This window comes from Protopterus annectens, chromosome 2.part0 (genome assembly GCF_019279795.1).
Source record: "Protopterus annectens isolate FY-2018-M chromosome 2.part0, PAN1.0, whole genome shotgun sequence".
NCBI classification, from domain to species: domain Eukaryota; kingdom Metazoa; phylum Chordata; order Ceratodontiformes; family Protopteridae; genus Protopterus; species Protopterus annectens.
This window is the reverse complement of record NC_056728.1, coordinates 193,062,251-193,086,134: the sequence shown is the minus strand read 5'-3', so window position 1 is coordinate 193,086,134 and position 23,884 is coordinate 193,062,251. Positions and strand designations below refer to the sequence as shown.

General features: G+C 45.3%; 1 protein-coding gene across 1 annotated transcript in view; it reads left to right on the top strand.

The window, feature by feature from the left end:
* Positions 1-23,884, top strand: part of EPB41L5 (erythrocyte membrane protein band 4.1 like 5) — a gene marked incomplete in the record, with an annotated part of 2,576,260 nt that overhangs the window by 970,463 nt on the left and 1,581,913 nt on the right.

Sequence of the window (23,884 nt, the reverse complement as noted above, 5' to 3'; positions counted from 1 at the left end):
CCCAAAGACATTGGAGAGTGAGGAACGCATGGACCCCCCACTCAACAAAAAGATCACATCAGTATCAAGGAAATGAGGGGCTTGATACTAGTTTTGGATATTTTCAAGGGTCAACTTTTCCCAGGCACCTTGAGAGGTGGTACACAGACAATACCACTGTGCTATGGTACATCAACAAATGGGGGAGGACAAGGTCCCATCTCCTTTGCAGACTAGCACTGCAGGCTTGGGAAATAGCACTGGAGAAACAAATCCTTCTCCAAGCAGTATATATCCTCTCCATAGACAGTGTGATGGCCGATTCCTTAAGCAGGACCATGACCCTGTATCACGAATGGATGCCGAACAGGGAAGTGTTTCTGGACCAGGTCCATTGATGGGGTATTCCGAATGTGGATCTCTTCGCCTCACGCATGAGCAGACAGTTCCTGACCTTTGGCCTCCAAGGCATCTCACCCAGAGGCTTGGAAGATGGACGCTCTATCAATCTCTTGGAAGGGGGTGTACGCATATGCATCCCCCCCCATTCAGGGAGTCCTTCTGAAAATTCAGAAGGCGCAGCCTCAAATCTTGCTGGTGACTCCCTACTGACCAAGGCAGCATTGGTTCCTCGTACTATTTCACCTAGCCAAGGGCAATCACCACAAGTTACCCCAGAGAAAGGACCTGCTCACACAGGACAAGGGAACACTCTTGCACACTCAACTGTCCTCACTGAAACTCACATTGTGGGTGATAGGGTGTTGATTCCCTTCAGACACCTGTATGCAGAGGACGTGCTCCAAGTTCTGCAGAAGGCCAGAAAACCAACTACTGGAAAATCTTACCTGTCAAAGTGGAAAAGACTTTCCTTTTGGTGTCACTAAAACAGCCTACAACCACTGACAGCAGAGCCCCAGTGGTCTTGTCCTCCCTGTGTGACCTTATGAATTCTGGACTACCGTACTCTCCATTAAAATCTACCTATCTGCCATCTCAGCTTGCCTGCCCCTGGTACCACCTTTAGCATCTAGATTAGAGGTCAAACTCTTCCTGAGAGGGGCACTACACCTCAGGCACCAAGAAAGCCCATTCTGCCTTCTTGGGACTTTACTTTGTCATAGAAAAATTGACTCTACCACCATTTGAACCAGCCAAAGACTACTCCCTCCAACACTGCACTTGAAGATCATACTCTTGGTGGCCATAACCTCTGCTAAGAAGGGTTTCTGAACTCCAGGCCCTTATGGCATGCCCCCCTTCACTGTCTTCCACAAGGGTATGTTTGCATACAAAACCCACGCTCATGCACAAAGTGGTAAATGACTTATCCTTTAACCAGACTACCAATCTGCGATCCTTTTTTCCCCTCTACGCAGAACCAAGCAGAGAGGATACCTCACTCCCTAGATGTACACAGACAGCTCAGGTTTTATTTGGCCAAAACCAAATCCTTCCAAAGATCTGACAGGCTCTTCATCTCCTATCACCCTAGAGCCCTGGGTCAACCTATTTCCAAGCAAACTATATCCTCTTGGATATCAAAAAACATTTCCTTTTGCTACGCTAACCATGGTAAGTCGCTCACAACTCCAGTTAGGTCACACTCAACCAGGGCAGTGTCCTCCTCAGGGGCTTTCCTTAAAGGAATTGGACACAGCTGCTATCCTAGAGGCAGCTACTTGGTCCTCAGTTCACACATTCACAAGACACTACAAACAGGATATGGTCTCTAAAGCCAGGGCAGTATTTGTCAGAGCCATCCTCCATGGGTTTGTGGAAAGTGCTTCTGGTCCACCACCCCTTCATTAGGAAAGGAGCTTTTGCACTCTCCCTGATGTCATGAATACAGCATCATATGAGTATAAGGACATAGTATTGTGTAAGAATACCTTGGATGTCCTGCCCTTCTATATGCTGCTGTATAGTTTCCCACCCAGCTCTCTTGCCTGATTCCAGATTCCTGGATTAACCACTCCATAGTCACTGATTCCAGCAGCATTCAGTTCTGAAGAGGTGCGTGCTGATGCCTGCTTTATATCTGATGTCTGAGAGAGGTACAATAGATCATGCACACTCTAGCAGTAGCATTTAACTTTTGTGTAACGGCCAGACGTGCGAGAGCTCATCAGAGGCGGTCTCCCTGATGTCATGAATACAGCAGCATATAGAAGAGAAGGACAGCTAAGGTTATGGTAAGTTCTTACACAATACGTTTTCACTTATATAAATGTATGCTTGCCTATGATATAAGTGATAAATTTAATAAAGATGTTTATTGAAATAAAAAAGGGAAAATCATTGATAGGTATGAGAAAAAGTATATACTTATGCAACTTTAATTTTCAAAATTTTGGATTGTTAGACTCGTATGTTAGTTGGTTCTGACAAATTGTGAAAGTATGAGGAATGTTTTATCTACAGATCTGATGTAAACCTTTTCATTCTTCTCATTGGGTTACGGATCTGACCCTCGGATCAGATTCGGCTGCATTTCTTAGACTTGAATCTTAATCTTAAGCCTCCTCCCTCTACCCATACCCTACTCCTCAGATCTGTTTTGCCCCGCTGTGACAGAACTATAGGTTTCCCGAGCTACAGTCAAGTTTGTTGGTGTTTCTTATTATTATTGGTATTATTTCTATATTGCTACTTTAATCTTTAAATCTAACCTTTCCTCCCTCTAAATCTTTAGTGTTTTTTTCACAGGCGTTAAGGCTGGTTGTTTCCTTCTCCCTTCTCTTTGTTTTAATTCCTGTGCCACTGGCACTTTTTTTAGTAACTTTCTTTGATACTGATATATTTTTATATGGGTCTACCTGCCGACAGTCCAGAATGTCGACAACCATATGGCCGACACCATATGATCGACATTTGGATTGCTGACAATAGGAAACCAGCATCTCACTATAGTGCGGAATGGAAAGATTTCCATTCCTGCACTGTAGTGCGATCTCAGAATTGGTATATTAAAGTTACGGGGGTGGGGTGGGGGGCGGAGCACTTTAAAGGAAATTCTTTCTCCTTTTTTGTGGATTTATTCATAATGTCGAGATTTTGAATGTCGGCCATATGGTTGTCAGCATTCTAAAATTTCGACATTATGAAGTAGATCCTTTCATATATGTTTTTTGTGGACAGCCTATCTAAAATATGTCTGAAAAACTTACTGGATTCAAACAGTGCACTTCTTATGGACATAAATTCCAAGTTCGGATGCCCACAAGAAGTGCATCTACTGCATGGGGTAGGATCATCTTAAAGCCCAGTGTGATATCTGTGCATCTTTTAACCCTCACCCACTTTCTTACCAGTGTAGTAAGCTGATTCTTAGTTACTTCCCACTTCGTCTCCTCCCTCAGCTGGGGCTCAAACCCCCTTTAGAGCTCATAGTTCTAAGTAGTTCAAGAAGCAAGCCCTCTCTGTGCCCCTAGGGGTGTCAATGGAGCCAAAAGAGAAAATTTGGATAACTTCGGATCTGACCTCTTCTGATCCAAAGAGTATTGCCTGGATGTTCATCGTGCATACAGCTGCAGTAATCACAGATGGGTTTTCAGCCGTCAGGCGGTCCCTCAGTCGGCCGAATTCCAAAGTCTTGGTCCGGCGTCGGTTGTCGTCGCTTACTCTTCTGACGTCAGTAAGGCCAGAGTATATAAGACACAGCCGACGCCATATTCTTCAGTCTTTTTTGCCGCGCGGTACCCAAAGCAGAAGCAGTTCGCAAGTGCCGGTCGGCCAGCTCCTGAATTACGGAAAAAAAATTGGAACCGAAGTCTTCTTTAAAGCTAAGTACCCCGTTGGGGAAACTTTTCTTGCCTCAGACCGATGTCAGAAAAAGTTAATAATTGTATTTCTTGTGGGAAGCAAATACCGCATAAGGATTTCCATTCCCGTTGCATACCTTGTTTGGGCCCAGACCACGACATCTCGGGCTGTCGCTTTTGCGCTACCTTCAATAAACGCACTATCAAGCGTCGGGCGGAGTTCGCCCAACACTACTTTGATAAAGCTTTTGATTATAAGATGTCGTCGGACACTCCGACTACCGTTTTGTCCAAAAAACGCAAGGAAAAGGACCGACACGCGAGACCCGCGGTCCCTGCCGACCACGCCAAAACAGGCTACATGTGGTCCGGTTCTCAGCGAGACGCCTTTGCAGTCCCTGACTATCGACGACACTCCTTTGGCGGTGTTCTCTGTACCCGAGACCGCTGGGTCCTCGGCCCCTTCCCAGACTACAACCGAAGCCTCTGCTAATGTCGAGCCTACTAATGTGGACAGGTCCACCTCCACCCATGGTGTATTTAGGCCCTCATCTTCTTTTTCAATAAAGGCTTTTACTAAATCCAAAGCAGCCAGGCATCCCACGAGGCCTGTTGCACAGGGCCCATCTCCTGGACCCATGTCTAAGAAACAGATGCTTAAAATGGCTGAGGATTTAATTACTCTTATCAGAGGTTCTCAGCCCCCTCCTGAAAGAGACCCAGAGTGGAGGAAGAATCTCCCTCTTCTGATCAGGGATCCATTTTATCAGAACATTCTGATGCAGAGGAACACTCTTACTCCCCTTTTGAGGATTCGGATGCAGAACAGTCAATTCCTTCTGTATCCCCTCCTGAGGATTTTTCCTTTGGGGAAACCTTGCACACACTGAGGGAACACTTCCATTGGGAAGGCCAAGACTTTTCAGATTCCAAGAAAAGACTTAGGGAATTTCTTTGGTTACCTCAGCACAGACCTCTGGCTATACCCCCTGTTTTGGATGTACTGGATGATGTCTATTCGGAGGCTTGCCTTAACCCTGATTCTCTGCCTCCTGCACCAGTAAAACCTGATAGGTATTACAGAGTACCCAGCTCTCACCAATTTCTCTACAAAGGCCATAATGCTGACCCTGAAACCATTTCACAAGGCCCCAAGGGATTAAAGGCCTCCACTGCCAAGAATCCACTCCCTGCAGAAAGGGAATCCAGATCTCTAGAAAGGTGGGGTAAAAAGGTATATACCTTGGCCACCCTAGCCATGAGGGCCTTAAATTGTCAGTTTCATATGATTAAATATCAACAGTACCTGTTATCACAATTAAGGAACAAAATGTCTCAACCTGAACAACCAGATTTAAAAGAGTTACAGGATAGGATGCATAGTGCGGAGCAAGTGGGTAAACACACCTTACAATGTGGTTATGATGCCCTAGAGGCTTCCAGTAGAGCGGCTGCTACAGGATCAGTCATTCGCAGACATGCCTGGCTTAGGGAACAAAATTTACCTGATCATGTGAAAGCTAAACTTCTTGATGCTCCTTTACAAAAGGATGTACTATTTGGTACTAATGCCGAGGACATACTACGGAAAATGGAAGAAAAAGCCAAATCTATGCAAACTGTCAAGGCTTTCTTACAGGTCCAACCACCACGTTTTAGCAGAAATTGGCCTTCAAAAAACTGGTCCTTTCCAGCAACTGACGAGCCCCAAAGAGGTAGCTACAGACGCACAAGGGGCAGAGGACAATCACAAGGATCATATAGAGGCAGACAATGGCAATCTCCAGCACCAAGAGGTGGTGAAGACAGTGCACAACAATACAGGAAGCAAACCCAATGACTCCCTCATTTCCATGCCAAGCAAGTCTCAGCTGACAGCACCTTTGGGAGGGAAACTAGCATTATTTGCAAGCAATTGGCATATTGTCACAACAGACAAATGGATACTGGACATTATAAACAGAGGCTACAAATTTCAATTTCACACACTTCCAAAAATGAGAGGCATGCCAAACCTGCCACAAAATCAAAGGGCAGAGGCACAACTGCAAATTTCAAAGCTCCTAAACATGAGAGCTATACAAAAGGTACCTACACACCAACAAGGTCAAGGTTTTTATTCAAGACTTTTCTGGTACCAAGAAAAGGAACCGACTGGAGACCCATTTTGGACTTATCCATCCTAAACACATTCCTACTCGTGCCAAAATTCAAGATGCTCACATTACAGCAACTTCTTCCCATGCTGGGCAAGGAGTTTTGGCTGGTAACATTGGACCTCAAGGAGGCATACCTGCATGTCCCAATCAGACAAAGCTGCAGAAGATACCTCAGATTTCTTGCAGGTTCAATCCACTATCAATTCTCTGCATTGCCCTTTGGCTTATCTACTGCGCCTAGAGTATTCACAAAGTGCCTGGCATCAGTGATTGCCTACTGCAGACTTCAAGGGATACAAATTTACCCTTATCTGGACGACTGCCTGATCCAAGCGGACAGCAAACGCATACTACTGGAACATCTGGCATATGTGACACGGTTACTGCTTTCTCTGGGATATACCATCAACAAAGAGAAATCAAGACCAACACCATCTCAGAAAATAGCCTTCCTGGGTGCCAACTTGGACACAAACACCCAGATGGCATATCTTACGCCAGAAAAACAAGGGCAACTATCTCAGTACTTCAAAACACTAGCAAAAAGTACCAGGCTTACTGCAAGGAAAATCCTGCAGGCTCTGGGATTCATGGCATCTTGCATTCTTCTAATCCCATGTGCAAAGCTGCATATGAGGAAACTTCAGTGGTACCTAAAAAATCTATGGTCTCAACACAGTCACAGTTTGGAAGCAATTATACCAATAATTCCATGTTTGCAAAAGGAATTTCTATGGTGGGCCCAAGCATGTCAAGTAAACACAGGCCTTCCATTCTGCAAGCCTCAAGCAAAACAAGTCATAACCACAGACGCCTCAGATTACGCCTGGGGGGCGCACATGAAGGTACGGGTGCATTCAGGGCAGATGGTCCCAAAAGGAAAAGCACCTTCACATCAATCAAAAAGAAATGCTAGCAGTAATAAATGCAATTACAGCTTTCAAGGACTTCCTGCATCCAGGACAATTACTGATAAGAACAGACAGCACCACAGTAATGTGGTACATAAACAAACAAGGAGGAACACATTCATACCCCTTGTGCAGACTAGCCATGACTCTTTGGAACTTGGCTCTGGAAAGACAAATCGAACTTCAAGCACAGTACTTGCCAGGACTGGAAAACACACTGGCAGACACTCTAAGCAGAAATGTGACAGATCCACACGAATGGAAGTTACATCCTCAGGTGTTTACAGAGATAATCCAAGCGTGGGGGAGGCCAGACATGGATCTTTTTGCCTCCCACAGGAACCATCAACTGAAAAAGTTTTGTTCAAGGACCTTTCATCCAAAGGCCTGGAAAGTGGATGCCCTTTCATTCAGTTGGACAGCATGGACAGTTTATGCATTCCCACCTCTGCCCCTTCTGCCCAAGGTGCTTCTGAAAGCAAGAACAGACAAACCGAGGATGATACTGATTGCTCCAGATTGGCCAAGGCAACACTGGTATCCACTCCTGAGGAGCCTAACACATGCTCCTCACTGGTCCCGGTCTCTAATGCCTCTCCTACTGACTCAGAACAGCTACAAAACTCTTCACAGTCAGCTGAAAACACTCAACCTCGCTGCATGGAAAATTCCTTGACACCACAACAGTCCCTACTCTCCAAGGAGGTGCAGGATGTCATTTTGGAGGCCAGAAGACCATCTACTAGAAAAGCTTACTCCGCAAAATGGAAGCAGTTTTGCTGTTGGAATGAGAAAAGAGGCCAGGACCCTAGAAAATTGAACTTGCCTCAGGTTTTACAGTACCTAGCTGAACTGCTGAACAGTGGACTTAATTTCTTCCATAAAAATACATGCCTCAGCCATTTCTGCAGAATTCAACACGGATCCTCCTTTATTCTCTCACCCACTCTTACGACAGTTCCTCAGAGGGGCTAAGAATATAAGACCTCCAAGGAAGCAACCAATACCAGCCTGGGACCTTAATTACATACTAGAAAAATTAACATTGCCTCCCTTTGAACCTGCTGCCTCAACAGATCTGCAACATTTGTCCTGGAAAACAGCTTTCCTTCTGGCCATCACTTCAGCTCGTAGGGTTTCTGAACTACAGGCCCTCATGGCGGTGCAGCCCTTCCTCATCTTCCATCAGGACAGGGTTTCCTTCGTACCAACCCATCTTTTATGCCAAAAGTGGTATCCAGGGTAGCCTTAAATCAAGCCATACACCTACCTACCTTTTATCCTAACCCTCAAAACAAAGGGGAGAGGCTGCTTCACACTTTAGACATCCATAGGCAGCTACGTTATTATTTGGACAGAACAAAGTCCTTCAGGAAATCAGAACAACTTTGTGTCCTATGCCGTAGGGGCTCAAGGGAAACCAGTTACCAAACAGACCATTTCCAAGTGGATTGGCCACTGCATACGGTTTTGTTATTCCTATCATGGGAAATCTGTCCCTACTGGTATCAGATCTCACTCCACCAGGGCCACAGCCACCTCTACAGCCTTCCTCAGAGGAGTTCCTACTAAGGATATTTTGGAGGCAGCCACTTAGTGTTTTGTGAAGGTATGTACAGAACTCCATCACCTACCCTTATATTCCAGAACAAGAGCAGGCTTTGCCACTGCTGTTTTGCAGGGCATTCTGGCTCAACCCAGTTCCTCATAGTACCTACCACCCTATGCATAGCTTTGGGACTCTACCCATCTGTAATTACTGCAGCTGTATGCACGATGAATATAGTACAGTTTTGTACCTACCATAAATGTAGATGTTCGAGTGCTAATACAGCTGCAGTACAGGTTTCCCTCCCCCCTTCCCCACTTGGTCAAGGCATGGGGCCTAACAACCTCTTCATACCACCTGACTGGGTTATCCTGCTATGTTTTATTTGCTTGCTTACACTGATTTTGCATTACATTGCATTGCTTGCATATGTAGATAAGCCTTATTTATGTATTGCCTTCCTTTTGGGGGCACCTGACATCTGGGGCAAGAAAGACTGAAGAACATGGCGTCGGCTGTGTCTTATATACTCTGGCCTTACTGACGTCAGAAGAGTAAGCGACGACAACCGACGCCGGACCAAGACTTTGGAATTCGGCCGATCTGTGATTACTGCAGCTGTATTAGCACTCGAACATCTACATTTATGGTAGGTACAAAACTGTACTTTCTTCTCCACCATCCAGTCCAGTGTCGGATCTCAGACCCTTGGATCCGTCAGGAGCAGATCTCCAAACTTTGTATTAAAGCCTGTATCTCCTGCTTTGCCCACTAAATTATTTCAGACCCCGATCAAGCATTCCAGGCCTAATTCCTCCAGATTTTGTAGGAGCTTGACAGTGGCTGATATGGACAGGATTATGCTCAGATCCAGATGGGAGTTCTATCAACTCTGTCCCCTTTCTGATCTGTGAGTGCACCAGCCCAGACCATTCAGACTCCTCCTCCAATCCGACCCATGGTTTTGGAGTCCCAGAATCTAGGATACCTGAGAGAGTTGGTGTTGAATCCGAGGAAGCCCTCTTCCTCTGCTCTGATTTCCCTGAGCAGCCCTGCTCCAATTGCGTCTGATCAGAGCCGGGTGTCTGATCAGAGATGCCGGTGCCAAGTCTGATGGTTCTAGTTTCACCAGCAGACAGAACACATTGGCGAAAGTGTGTACCAGTTGATGCCATTGTTGTGGTGGTAGCCACAAAAAAGGAGCTAGCTGAGTAGATCTCCTCTGTCCATCTGCCAAGCAGGGAGTCCAGAGCAATGAACAGATTTGGAAAGTGCATCTATCCCTCAGCCACGTTCGCTCATTAAATTTGACACACTTTACCCACTTGCAAAGAGACTTGATCAAGGAGCTCTCAAACTCTCTTGCTGAGACCATGTCGACAGATGATCTCAAAAAGGTCTCTCCCTAACTGGCTACTATATTGTCCAGTGCTAATTCTTTGATGAAGTTGATCTCCCATAGAGAGCAGGGTACCTCTCGAGCAGCTGGTTCAGGGATAGGCAGGAGACGTGCCTGAGTGAGGCTATGCGACTTTGGAGAATCCTTTAAGGTGTCCTTTGCTAGTGCCCCTTCTATGGCTCTTCTTTGTTTGGGCCATCAGTGAAAGACATGCTCACCCACAGTAATTAGGAAGGAAACACCCTGTCTGCCATATGAATAAAGTTTCTTTTACCCCCCCGTGGACCTTTTCTAGAAACCAGCGAGGGGTGGGAGATGACGTGGTTCTGGAAATCTACGGGACCTTTTCAAGATCCACATGGATGGGGACCATTCTTACAGAGGCAGAGGAGGTTATAATGGCAGACATCACCCTAGAGGCAGAGAGCCCCCACAAAACCAGGGCTTCAGAGACTTCCTGACAGGCCCTATCTGTGCTCCTGAAGCGCTGCCTGACTCTCCATCTCTGGAGATAGTTGGGGGTCATCTTTCCCTGCACCTAGATGCCTGAATAAATCTTACAAACAATGCTTGGGTGATAAGCATAATATCCGGAGGCTATTACACTCCCTTTTCCCTTCTACCTCTGGAACCCAGGCGGAAACTCCTTGATGTTCCACTCAGGAGGAGTATGCAGCTCAATACGTCCAAAAGCTGCAATAAAAGAACCGTGCAGAAGGTTCCAACTGAACAAATAGAATTCAGAAGTTACTCCTGCTTCTTTATGGTAGCAGTGAAAACAAGGGACCCAAGACCAATTCTGGATCTAAGCAATCTTATTCAGTATGTAAATAAGTCAGAATTCCAACTGGTTAAGATTCATTCCATCCTGCTGCTTCTGCACAAGGATGATTGGATGTGCTGTATAGATCTCCAGGATGCGTACTGTCATATCAAAATAGACGGGTACTCCAGGAGACATCTGTGCTTTTGGCTGGGTGACAGTTACTACCAATTCAGAGCACTGACCTTTGAACTCACCACAAGCCCCCCCCCCCCCCCCCAGGTGTTCACCAAATGTATGGCAGTCATGGCAGCTCAGCTGATGTTCAAAGGATTCCAGGTGTTTCCATATCTAGATGGCTGGCTCCTCACTGCCCCAACAAGGCATCAACTTTTACAAGACCGGGATTACTTGCTTCAGATCTCTAACTACCTAGGCATCACAGTACATCTGGCCAAATCGAACCCAACTCTTGTACAAAATCTAGAGTTCATAGTAACTGAACTACATGCTATGAATCATATGGCTTCATTACCTCTTCACTGCATTTCATCTCTGAGGAATCCGGTATGGGGCTTACTGTCTTGTCTGTCCCCTCCAGCAAAACTAGTGTTGCAAGCTCTTGGATCAGTGTCAGCTACCATTGTGATAGTCCCTCTAGCGCAATTCTGTATGCAAATCCACCAATGAACCTTGGAGGTACAGTGGTCTGTTCTTTAACAGCCTCTGTCTGTTCCCATGAGACTCACTCCAGTTTACAAACGTCATATTTGATGGAGAATACAAACAGATGGACTGTTTTTGAGCAGGCTGCCCCCCCCCATAGCCACAGTGGTCACTGACACTTTCCAGTTAGGGTGGGGAGGCATTACCAAGGGAAAGGTGGTGCAAGGCACGTGGTCCCCCCTCTAAGACCAAACTGCAAATCAGTGTCCTAGAAATGAGAGCAGTCCTTATGTTGCAATCCTTTCAGGAAGTTCTCCCTCTGGGGACTATTGCAGTTCATATGGACAAATTGGCAGTAGTTTGATACAGCAACAAAGTGGAAACCCCTACCTACCCATTGTGCAGAGAGGCCATGAGGGTCTGAGAATTTGCAGTCTCTTCAGACTGCTTTCTAACTGCAGAGGCACACATTAGGGAAAACCTGCACTCTGGCAGAAAGACACTACTTGAGTCGTCCCTCAATCAAACATGATTTTCAGCTGCTGCAACCTTTATGCCTCTCCTCTCAACAACAAGTGCAGCAAGTTCTTCCCTCTGACACCCCCCTCCCAAGGGGAGTCACCGAGGGATGCTCTGATTCACAATTGGCCCCTGAGTCTCCTGTACGCATAACCCACTCTTCCTGTGATCCCATAATTCCTACAGAAAGCAAGCAGGCTGAAGAGCTCAGTCATACTCTTTGACCCCTTCTGGCCTAGTCAAGTATGATTCCCTTTTCTCTCGTCTAACCTCAAGTATCCACCATAGATACTGGAGCCCAATCAGGACCTTCTAGCTCACCTGTCCGAATTTCAGTATTCCAGACTCCATGCCCTCAAGCTGACCAATTAGCGATAGTGAGACGGTCCAGGCTTGCTTCCCCAGTCTGTGAAATTATCTTTTTTTCCCAGAAGGCTTCCACTAAGAAGGTCTACAAAAGCAAATGGAAGAGATTCTCCATATGGGCTTCTAAGGTGAACATTGACCCATTCTCAGTGCCTACTTCAGCCATCCTGCTTTTCCTCAGTGCTCTCTTTTCAAAGGAGCGAGTTTTTCTACTATTAAACCTCAGTTAGCTGCAATATCCAATTTTTATGCTGGAAACTATTCTCTCTCTCTCAACTTCCAGGTTATGTAAGGATGAAAGGTATCTTTCTCCTTAGACCTCCCATAAAAGATCCTTCTCCCCTTGGGATCTCACGGTGGTCCTCCAGGGATTTACTCAGAAACCCTTTGAACCAGCTAACAATGGTCACATGAAGTTTCTTTCTCATAAGACAATATTTTTGGTAGTGATTATTTCAGGAAAAAAAATATCTGAACTCCAGGCCTCATCAGCTAGGCTTCTGTACATAATTTTTCATAAAGACAGGATATCTCTGCAAACTAACCCTTCTTTTATGCCTAAAGTAGCTATGGATACTAACATTAATCAATACAATATTGCAAATATATGCTACATCTTCTTGACATTCATGGACAACTCCGCTTTTATCTTCACAGAACAAAACAGTACAGGATATCTGATTAGCTGTTTGTATCCTTTTCCCCCTAACAGCTCAAGTCAGTCAGTTTCCAAAATTACTTTGGCCAAATGGGTTACTGATTGCATTTCAGTGATATATTCTCTGAAAGATTAGGAATTGCTTCAACCTCTAGAGCCCACTCCACCAGGTCTGTGGCTACCCCCATCTGCTTTTTCCTCCAGAATTTCAATTGATGATATTTGTGCTGCATCCACTTGGTCAAAGATTCTCATACCTTTGTTGCAGATTACAAATTAGACATTTTCTCCAGTAGCAGGGCTTCCTTTGGTTCAACAGTGCTCGGGCATATCCTTCCTTGAGGGCCTCTCACATAGCTGGGGACTGTGACCCCTCAGTGAGGAAGAATGAAAAAGACATCAGATTTAGAAGTTATGTATGTACCATAAATTGGCATCTGTGTTGTCTATTTTCATTCTTCGTCACCTTCCCTCCCAGCAATCCCCTGGCCTTGTCACTCCTACAAGGATCTTTGGAAGATTTTCGTTTGAGCCTCAGTCCTTCCTCTATCTGTCCTGTCTCTATTTTTCATTGGGCAGTAAGGCAGCAAACTCGATCTGAGGAGCAGGGGTGGTATAGAGCATTATGGGTAGAGGTAAGAGCTTGAGATTCTGATCCAAGTCTAAGAAGTGCATCCGAATAGGATCCAAGAGTCAGATCTGTAACCCATCAGTGAGGCAGAATGAAAATGGACAACACAGATGCCAAGTTATGGTAAGTACATGCCTTCTAATTTCTTCTTGTGAGGAAAAATCTGCATTAAGTAACTTATTTTTTCTGTTGCACAGGTAACGACTCATTGTTTACAGTATGTGTATGACTGCAGGTACTGTTTCAAGGAGGTTTGCATGTCTGCATTCTCAAAACTTCCCATGTCCTGTTTATGTTGCAAGCAAACTTTAGGTATTTTAATCTAGTAGTTCTGATGCTGTATGTTTTGCGGGTTTTGCGGATGTGCAAAAGGTTCATCAAAACAGGGTCCAGGGTTGCCCTGTATGCCAGGGAAAGTCACCTCTTAGAAGTCTCTGTGATACCAAGTAAAGAGACAGTGCTTTGAGGCAATTAGCATAGGGCATTGTGTTTACTCCCAGTATTCTCGTTATGAGGAATCTTTGTAGACGTTCCAGTTGCTTCATGTGTCTGGTCAGGTGTATACCGAAGGGGGAATTATGCTCGATAATGGGTCTGATGAGGGCCTAATACAGTGTTATGATGATCTCTCTGGACCTAGATGCGAGGCCCTTGTGTACAAGATGAGCAACAGAGAATGATTTTCTTATTACTTTGGACACATGCTGGTCGAAGGCTATGTTACTGTCTACATGAGTTTCGAGATCATTGACTAGTGAATCAACTTTTAAGGATCTTTCATTGATGGGATAATTACCCGGGGAGGTGGGCTTCCCAGAAGGTACTATAATGCATTTCTTTGTATTGAGTTTTAAGCCATGACTTTGGCACCAAGTTTTTGTCTGTAGTCTAGCTTCCTGATGGGTGTTCTTATCTTAGGGTGATTGAGTGACTGCTCCCAGTTTGCACTTGACCAGCCAAAGTAGAAAAGTAAATGCCAGAGAGGAGTGTGCCGGCACAGAGCCCTGGGGACTCCACTGGTCACTGGCATCTTTTTGTGGAGGTGGCCTCACAGATTCTGACCTCCTGTGTCCTATCGGTGAGCCAACTAGCTGTCCCAGAGTGTTATAAAGGGGCTTATACCTTATTCCATAATTTTTTGCCAGAGTGGGATATTGTATCAAATGATTTAGCCAGGTCTAGGTAGGCAGTATGCATTGTTTTTCTCACCCATTGCTTTAGTGAACTTTTCAAAGAAGTCCATCAGATTCAGTAAGCATGCTCTTCCCTTGCCAAAGACGAACTGGGATGGTACCTGTGTTTAGAGGTCTCCTACATCCTTGTTAATTTCCATAGTAATTCTTTCCATTGCTTTGCAAATTAGATTCAGACTAATGGGTATGTACTTTCCAGGATCTGTTGACGGTCTTCCCTTATGAAGGGGGATAACCGTTGCAGTCCTCCATTCACATGACACAAAGCCTGTTTTAAGGCTGTAGTGAAATAATGACTCCAGGGGTCCTGATAAGTCATATTTTATACTATGCAGAAGGCACTCTCTTGATGTTATTGGGGCCCATTGAGGCTGTGTTCTTGGCTTTAGTAAATGTATCCAGTAAATGCTCCCTAGTTACAGCTGGAGGAGTTGTTTGAGGATATTTTTAAGGTGATACTTGGGGGTGAGAGGGGCAAAGTTGGAAATGAATTTGTCTGTGAATAGTCTTGCTATATCACCAGGTGTGGTGAATGTGGCACCATTAACACCCAGTTCAACACATTGCTGTGTGCTGCATTTGAGGTTTCTAATTTTGCTGTAGAAGGCCTTATGGTTATCTATCACCTGTGAGACTGCCTTAACCTCAGAGTTGGCTTTGCTTGAACTAATTAGCCTCTTAGTTGCCTATTTGATGAGGGAGTTTTCATTTTTTTGGGGAATTACCCTTCCTGATTTTTGCCATATTTTTCTTTTGTTCTATATCCTGTTTAAGTTGGGACACCAATGTAGAACAGAGCATGCGTTGTAACTTTAAGAAGCATTTCAAAGTGAAGGCACATGCGTATAAATATAGTGCACATGCAGGCAGCAGTGCCATTTTAAGTGAACGGCCAGAATGTGTGTGTGTGATAGCCAGTCTGTTTATAAGTTTGTTACTAAGCTCAATCCTGATGTGCTTGTAATGAAGCTGCTTGAGCTGAACCCACAACTTTTCGTCTGTTTTATCCTGACCGGACGAGCGACAACCACCAGGGTGGTTTGTTTCTAGGGCTAGTCCTGTGCTTACTTCTGGTAGGTACAGCGCCCTCTGTGTAGCAGTTGACATGGTTGTACAGAGTTTCTGAGAGTACTTCAGCATAGCCTGCTGTGTTCTTTGGGTTTGGAGGGGCATTGAATTTTGATAATCCATCACTTAATAAAAGTTAATTTGCTTTGGAATATTTTCTAACTGTTAATGGTTTTAATGGGAGTATGGAGTTGATTTTGATTTCAAAGGAGACAGTTTTACAGTCAGACCTTACCAGGGAGGATGAGACTAGGGGTGAGCATTCTTCATATTTGTAATCACAAGGTCCAGTATGTTGGAGCCTCTAGTGGGTGTATTCAATATTTTGTCAAGGGTGTTTGTATTTGTGAAGTCCAGAAATCTCTGTGCCTGTAGATTTGAGGCTGTTTAGGATTCCCAGTCTGTAGAGGGGTAATTAAAGTCTCCCATGAGGATGTTAGGTTGCATGGTAAGTGTCTCCAGTAGGCCCAAGTATGCATTGTGAGCTTCTTGGGACATAGAGAGTCACCTAAAGTAGGACAAGCAATGGTACAGGCTTATGACTATGATGATCTGCACTTGGAGGGAGGAACTCCAGCAGGTCATCCTGTTTGAACACCATGGAAGTATGCATGCTATTGATATGTATTGAGACACCTCCTCCTTTAACCTTTTTCACTGCAGCTACTTGGTCTAAAAGTGTGGGAGGCACTGAAACCCTGCACTGTCTGGGTACTCTGTGCCACTTTAAACTACTTCTCTGTAACTACACAGATGTCTATAATCTCGAGTGTGAGGCGAGTTTGGAGGAGTGTATTTTTTTGTTTTGGCACCTGGTGTTGAGCAGTAACACCATGAGGTTCATTTGAGTTTATTTTGTTATGACTATAGGTTTGTCAATTTGACATTGCCTAAAAAAGGCACTATGGGGTGGATCAGGTTTTAGCCAGTATTCGAAAGCCTACAGGATCGAGATGCAGACCATCCTTGGCAAAGCAATGTGCTCTGTTAACCATGTCCTCCTAAGCTGACAAATATTGGATCCCCTTAGAATGACGCCAGAAAGACGACCAGTTGAAATCAATAATTTTTTTTCTCATTGTGACAGTCTTTGGTGATGGTAATATGCTGCTCAGTGTTAGGCTCATACCAGCCTGAGAGACACAGCTTCATAATGTCTCTCTTCATGTAGTCCAGGGAGATTCATCTCAAGTCATCTACACCTACATAAACTGGAATCATAGTGGTACCTGTGGCTTAACTTAAGTGCATCAGTGATTTGATGGATTCTGGCTCCAGATAAGCAAGTAACAGTTATCTTTTCCTTGTTCAGCCAGGTTATAGGGGTATCAATTATATCTTATAATGGAATCTCCTATGATGAGAATCCTGGGAATTGTGCTTGCTTCCCTTAGGGGCTTACTGTATGGGACTTCACTGAGAGTGACAGTGTGTTTGATGATTATCTTCGTTTCACTGTTGCAGTCATCACATTTGGGTTATCTGCCTGCAGGTAGCCCTCAGACGGCCTGAATACCAGAGTCTTCGGATTTCTGCTTCGAATGCTGTCACTTCTTCCCCGTCAACTTGTCAGGGGTATAAAACATGCAGCCGATGCCATTACATCAGTCTTTCTTGCCATGCGGTGCTCGAAGCAGAAGCAGTTCGCAAGTGCCAGTTGGCCGTCTCCTGAAATTTTCGTTTTTGAGTTTCAGACCCGAAGTCTTCAAAAAAGATAAGTAACCCCATTGGGTATCCATTTTCTTGCTCCAACCGATGTCAGTAAAAGTTAACAATTGTCTTACCTGTGGCAAGCAAATACCTCGTAGAGATTTTCATTTGTACTGCATCCCCTGTTTAGGCCCAGACCACGACGTCCCTCGCTGTCTGTTTTGTGCTTTGTTCAACGCCCAAACTATTCGTCGTCTGGCTGTTTTTGCAGCCAATTACTTTCATACTCGACCTCCTTACTCCGAAATGGCTTCGTTAAGCCATCTGACTACCAATCTTCTGAAAAAACATAAGGATAAAGACAGAGACAGACCACATAGGTCCAAAACTCCCGACGACACTTCCGTTAAGCTAGTCGCCAGTCCGCCAATACTCATTGAGCCACTTCCGCAGCCCCTGATACCCGCTACTTCAGATTCGCAGGCCTCTACTGAGACCCATTCGGAGTCCAGTATGCCACAAGATGCTTTTTCGACTGTGGAACCTGCGGGATGTCTCTACCTTGGATGAGTCCGGAGCCGCTGTGCAGGCACTGACTTCTGAGGGTCTATTCAGGCCTACAGACATTCATATTAAACCAACGCCATCATTTCCATCCAGAAGTTCTGAATTCCTCAGGCCAAAAACTCGCACTATACCTAGAAAACCGACGACCAAACTGTAGGCTCAAGCCCATATGCCTCAAAAACAAATGCTTAGAATGACTGAAGACCTTACTACCTTAATTAGGGGAAGCTAGCTTTCCCCCTCTGAGACCTAGAACTGATTTTCTTTCTGATTCTTCTGATCAGGAATCTGATATTTCTGCTCCTTCTGATTTCCAGCATTTTCCCATCTCTACTTCTGAGGATTCTGATGCAGAGGATTCCATTCCCTGTGCTTCCCGTCCAGAAGATTTTTCTTTCAGTGAAACCTTGCATACTCTTAGGTAGCATTTCCACTGGGAAAGCCAGGATTACTGGAGTCAAAAAAGAGACTTAGGGAATTCTTACTCCTGCCTCAACACAGGCCTTTAGCTATCCCTCCTGTTCTGGACATTGTAGATGATGCTTTCTTCTACCCCAGACACTTTGCCTCCAGCTCCCAGAAAACCTGTCAGGTACTACAGTGTACCTGACTCTCTCAAGTTCCTCTTCAAGAATCCTCCTGCGGACCATTTCACAGGGACCAAAAGGCATTAAGGCTACTGCGGCCAAAAATCTGACCCCTTCTGATAGAGATTCTAGAGCCTTAGACAGATGGGGTAAGAAGGTAGACACTTCTGCTACTTCGGCCATTAGGGCTTTAAATTACCAATTTCATATGTTAAAGTATCAGCAGCATATTATGGGACTACTTAAACAGAAAATGATGTTGATTCCTGACTGTGCTTAACACAGAGAATTGCAAGATTTTAATGCATTCTGCAGAACAAGTTGGTAAACTTACTTTGCAGTGTGGTTTTGATGCTTTAGAAGCATCTTGCAGGGCTGCTGTCACTGGGTCTCTACTTAGTAGGCATGCGTGGATTAAGGAACAAAACTTGCCAGATCATGTTAAAGCTGAATTACTGGATGCTCCCTTCAACCAAGACCACCTTTTTGGCAACTAGTTCTCAAAAGGATGGAGAAGAAGCTAAATCTTTGCAAACTGTTAAAGATTTCCTACAAGTACAGCCTCCCAGATTCAGTAGGCATTGGCCTTCAAAGAAATGGTCCTTTTCAGTCCATCCCAGGCCTTCTCAGGCCAAACCCAGGAACAGCAGACCCACCTAGGCTACAGTCTCAGGCTATGCACAGATCTAAGCAGTGGGGGGCTCCCACTTCCAAAGCAAGGAGTAGTAAGCCACCCCCCTACAGAAAAATGGCACCATGACTTAACCTTAACCCTTCCAAGCCCTGCTCAACTACCCGCTCTCTTAGGAGGAAAGCTCGCCCTGCATGCAAAAAACTGGGAACTCATTACCCAGGATAATGGGGTTTTGAACACAGTTTCCCAAGGATACAGATTCCACTTCCACACACTACCCAACCCCAAGTGGTTGGCCAGACCTACCCCCAAATCAATAGGCAGAGGCCCAACAGCAGGTTCTCTCTCTAGTCACTATCAGGACTATTCAACTTATCCCAGCAGAACAAAGGGGACAAGGTTTTTTATTCAAGACTTCTCTCTTCTCAGTATCGGGGCTATTCAACCTGTCCCAGCAGAACAAATGGGACAAGATTTTTATTCAAGACTTTTTCTGGTACCCAGAAAAGACAACAACTGGCGTCCTATCCTGGACCTATCTATTCTCAACACCTTTCTGATGATTCCAAAATTCAAAATGCTAACTCTTCAACAGCTTCTTCCTATGCTAGCCAAGGATGCCTGGCTGGCAACGCTAGACTTAAAGGAAGCTTACCTGCACATCCCAATAAGAGGATCCTGCAGTCAATACCTATGTTTCAGGGTGGGCTGCATGCATTTTCAGTTCTCTGCACTTCCCTTTGGCTTATCTACTGCGCCCAGGGTGTTCACAAAGTGTCTAGCTCCAGCCATTGCATTTTGTAGGCAGAGAAATATTCAAATATACCCATACTTGGACGATTGTCTGATTCAGGCAGAAAGCCAGGACTTGCTATTATAAAACCTGGCATTCGTAAAGAAACTATTAACCTGACTGGGGTACACCATAAACGAAAATAAATCTCACCTAGTACCCTGCCAACAGATTGTATTCCTCGGAGCAAGCTTGAACACAACTTCCCAGGTAGCATTCCTCACTCTGGAGAAACAAGTTTATTTGACAACCTACTTCAAAGTATTGGCCACACAACCCCAGCTATCTGCAAGGAAAATACTGCAAGCTCTGGGGTTCATGGCTTCTTGCATTCTACTAAATCCATATGCAGGACTGCATATGAGGAAACTCCAGTGGTATCTAAAAAGCCTGTGGTGTCAACATTCTCAGGACCTGGAAATGATTTCTATCATCCCTTGTATGAAGACAGAGTTCCTTTGGTGGGCAAAAGCCTGCTACCACAACAAGGTACTCCCTTTCACTCTACCCCCTGCCACCCAAACCCTAACAGATGCATCAGACTATGCATGGGGGGCTCACATGGCAGGGCAGTGTTCAGGGTAAATGGAACCCAAGACAGATGCACCTGCATATCAATCAAAAAGAAATGTTAGCTGTACAGAATGCTCTGACAGCCTTCAAAGACCGTATTCTTCCAGGACAACTATTGGTAAAGACGGACAGCGCCACAGTTATGTGGTACATAAACAAGCAGGGGGAACCCACTCGTACCCTCTCTGCAGACTAGCCATGGCACTGTGGAACACAGCCTTGAGCTACCAAGTACACCTAGAAGCACAATTCCTGCCAGGCAAACTAAATTCACTGGCAGATGACTAAAGCAGAAATCTCATGGACCCACATGAACGGAAACTAGAACCTAAAATATTCAACCTCTTGAGGAACAAATGAGGGACTCAAGAGGTAGACCTACTTGCCTCCCCTCAGAACTACCAATTGAGCAAAATCTGCACAAGAACTCCCCAGAGTTAAGCTTGGAAAGTGGATGCCTTGTCATTTACTTGGAAAAGCCTCTCGGTTTATGCCTTTTCCCGTATGCCCCTCCTCTCGAAGGTTCTAATAAAGATCAAACAGGACAAGCCAAGGACAATACTGATTGCACCAGACTGGCCACGCCAGCACTGGTACCCCCTATTTCACAGTATGGCACTGCTACAACCATGGCACCTGCCTCAGACCTCTTCCTTGCTGTCCCAGCAGGCGGGCCAGATTCTGCACCCTCAGCTTCAAACCCTGAACCTTGCAGCCTGGCTAATTCCTTGAGCTCTCCTACAGCATCCCTCAATAAGCAGGTGCTGGATGTCATTCTGGAGGCAAGGAGGCCTAGTACTAGAAAATCCTAGGCTGAAAAGTGGAAAAGATACTGTTCCTGGTGCCAGGCTCAGGTGATGGGCACAACAGTGCCCAGCTTACCTCATATTCTAGAGTACTTAACAGAAATGCTCCACAAGGGCTTATCCTTCTCGTCAATTAAAATTCATGTCTCTGCCATTTCAGCACATTATAATACTGAGCTACCCCTCTTCTTTCACCTCTTGCTAAAACAATTCCTTAGAGGGGCCAAAAATTTAAGACCCCCCCCCCCCAAGGAGAGCTCCCACTCCAGCCTGGGACCTTAACCTTGTATTGGAAAAGCTCACTCTTCCCCCCTTTGAGCCAGCTGCAACAGCAAAGTTGAAATTCCTTTCTTGGATAACAGTTTTCCTTCTAGCCATCACTTCAGCAAGAAGAGTGTCTGAATTACAGGCCCTCATGGCAGTGGAACCCTTCATTATCTTCCATGCGGACAGGGTTTCCCTCAGGTCTAAGCTTTCCTTTACGCCCAAGGTGGTGTCTAGTGTGGCCCTAAATCAGTCCATTCATTTGCCTACTTTTTTCCCTAATCCACAAAACAAAGGGGAACGAATACTGCACTCTCTGGACATACACAGACAACTTAGATTCTATTTGGACAGGACTAAGCCTCTCAGAAAATCTGAACTGCTAGTTGGCTTTGCTGCAGGGGCAGAGGGGGAAGGCCATTTCAAAGCAAACCATTTCCAAATGGATAGCCCATTGCATTCATTTCTGCTACAAGCACCATGGAAAACCTACCCCACGTGGGGATAAGATCACATTCCACCAGGGCTGCATCTACCTCTGCGGCATCTCTCAGAGGAGTCCCTACCAGTGACATCCTAGAAGCTGCTACCTGGAGCTCTGTACATTCCTTCACCAAGCATTACCACATGCCTATCTTTTCTTAATCCAGAGCTGGATTTGCCAATGCAGTCTTGCAGGGCTTAATAGCTGGCCCTAATGCTCTTTAACTTCCTCCTCCCTTCCTTAGCTGTGGGAATCTACCCAAATGTGATGACTGCAACAGTGAAACACAAAGAACATAGTATAGTTGTGTACACTTACCATAAATGTAGATGTTCGAGTGTATTCACTGTTGCAGTGCTGGTTATCCTCCCTCCAGCCCCCTGACTTCTCTTGGCTCTACCTTTCCTTCTTGTTGGTATATTTATTTTTTCTTGTCTATTTGCTTTTTGATGGGGGTGTACCATACCATATAATTGCTTCCTATTGTGGGGGGCACTTGATATCTGGGGCAAGAAAAACTGATGTAATGGCATCTGCTGCATGTTTTATACCCCTGACGACGTGATGTCAGGGAAGAAGTGACAGCATCCGACTCAGAATTCTGAAGACTGTTATTCAGGCCGGCTGATGGCTATCTGCAGGCAGATAACCCAAATGTGATGACTGCAATAGTGAATACACTCTAATATCTACATTTATAGTAAGTGTACACGACTGTACTTTACGTGTTAGTTTTTCTGAGGCATAACTTTGACAATAGGCAATTTTTGTTGTTTAGGAAGACTGCTTTTAAGTGCCCCAACATACGTTAGTCTTTGTTGTGTGTTTTGTATACTATGTGAGGTGGGTGCTGTGTGAGTGGATGTTCTTCATCTCACATTGCTGCAGTCCTTACACTTGGGTAGTCCGCTGTCCTCGGTCGGCCCGAATATCAAAGTATAAGGCTGACGTCGGTCAAGGCGCATTAGACTGACATCAGGACGTCAGGGTACAAATGCGCATGACCGACGTCATATCCTCAGTCTTTTTTGCCGCATGGTCCGATGCAGAAGCAGCGTGGCAAGTGCCGTTCGGCGTTCTGAAATTTTTCAATTCGAGTTTCAGACTGAGTCAAAGTTGGCTAAGTACCCGTTGGTGAATATTTTAGTTTTTTTCTTGCCTCAGTGGTTTACCGGATGTCAGAAAAAGTGAATAACTGTATTTCTTGTGGGAAACAGATACCGCATAGAGATTATCATACTTTGTGTATTCATTGTTTAGGGCCTGAGCACGACGTTGTTGGGTGTCGCTTTTGTGCTAGATTCAATAAGCGCACTATTAAGAGAAGGTTAGATTGTGCCAGGTTAGTCTTTGGGAAGTGGTGCAATTATAATATGCCGTCGGATGCTCCGACGTCCGCTTCTTCGAAGAAGCGCAAGGATAAAGCAGCTAAGCCCAGGCAAGAAGAGTCGTCCGTACCGGACGCCGGTTCTTTAGAGGTGTCGGTGGAGCCGGTGGTTCCGCCGGAGGTTCCTCTGGAGTCCCAGGGGGAGACTTTGTTATTGCAGGATGTGGCCTCTCAGGAGGCAGGTCAGGCTGAAGGGGCTTCTCAGGTTACTGTACTCCCCTCCCTTCCTAGGGTGGTTAGGCCCTCTCCTTCTGTTTCCAAGGCTTCTCCCAGAGGCAGGCCAGGTTTAGCTTCAGTTGGTGTCACTCCTAGTTCTTCAGGATCTGTGCCCAAGAAGCATATGCTTAAAATGGCAGAAGATTTAATTACTTTGATTAGAGGTTCTTTGCCCCCTCCTGATAAGAGACCTAGGGTGGAACCTGAGTTGGGGAGTTTTGAGCAGGCTTCGGATGTTTCAGAGTCTTCGGCTGAAGACTTGCAGGAGTATTCTCCTTATTCTGATGTGGATGATTCT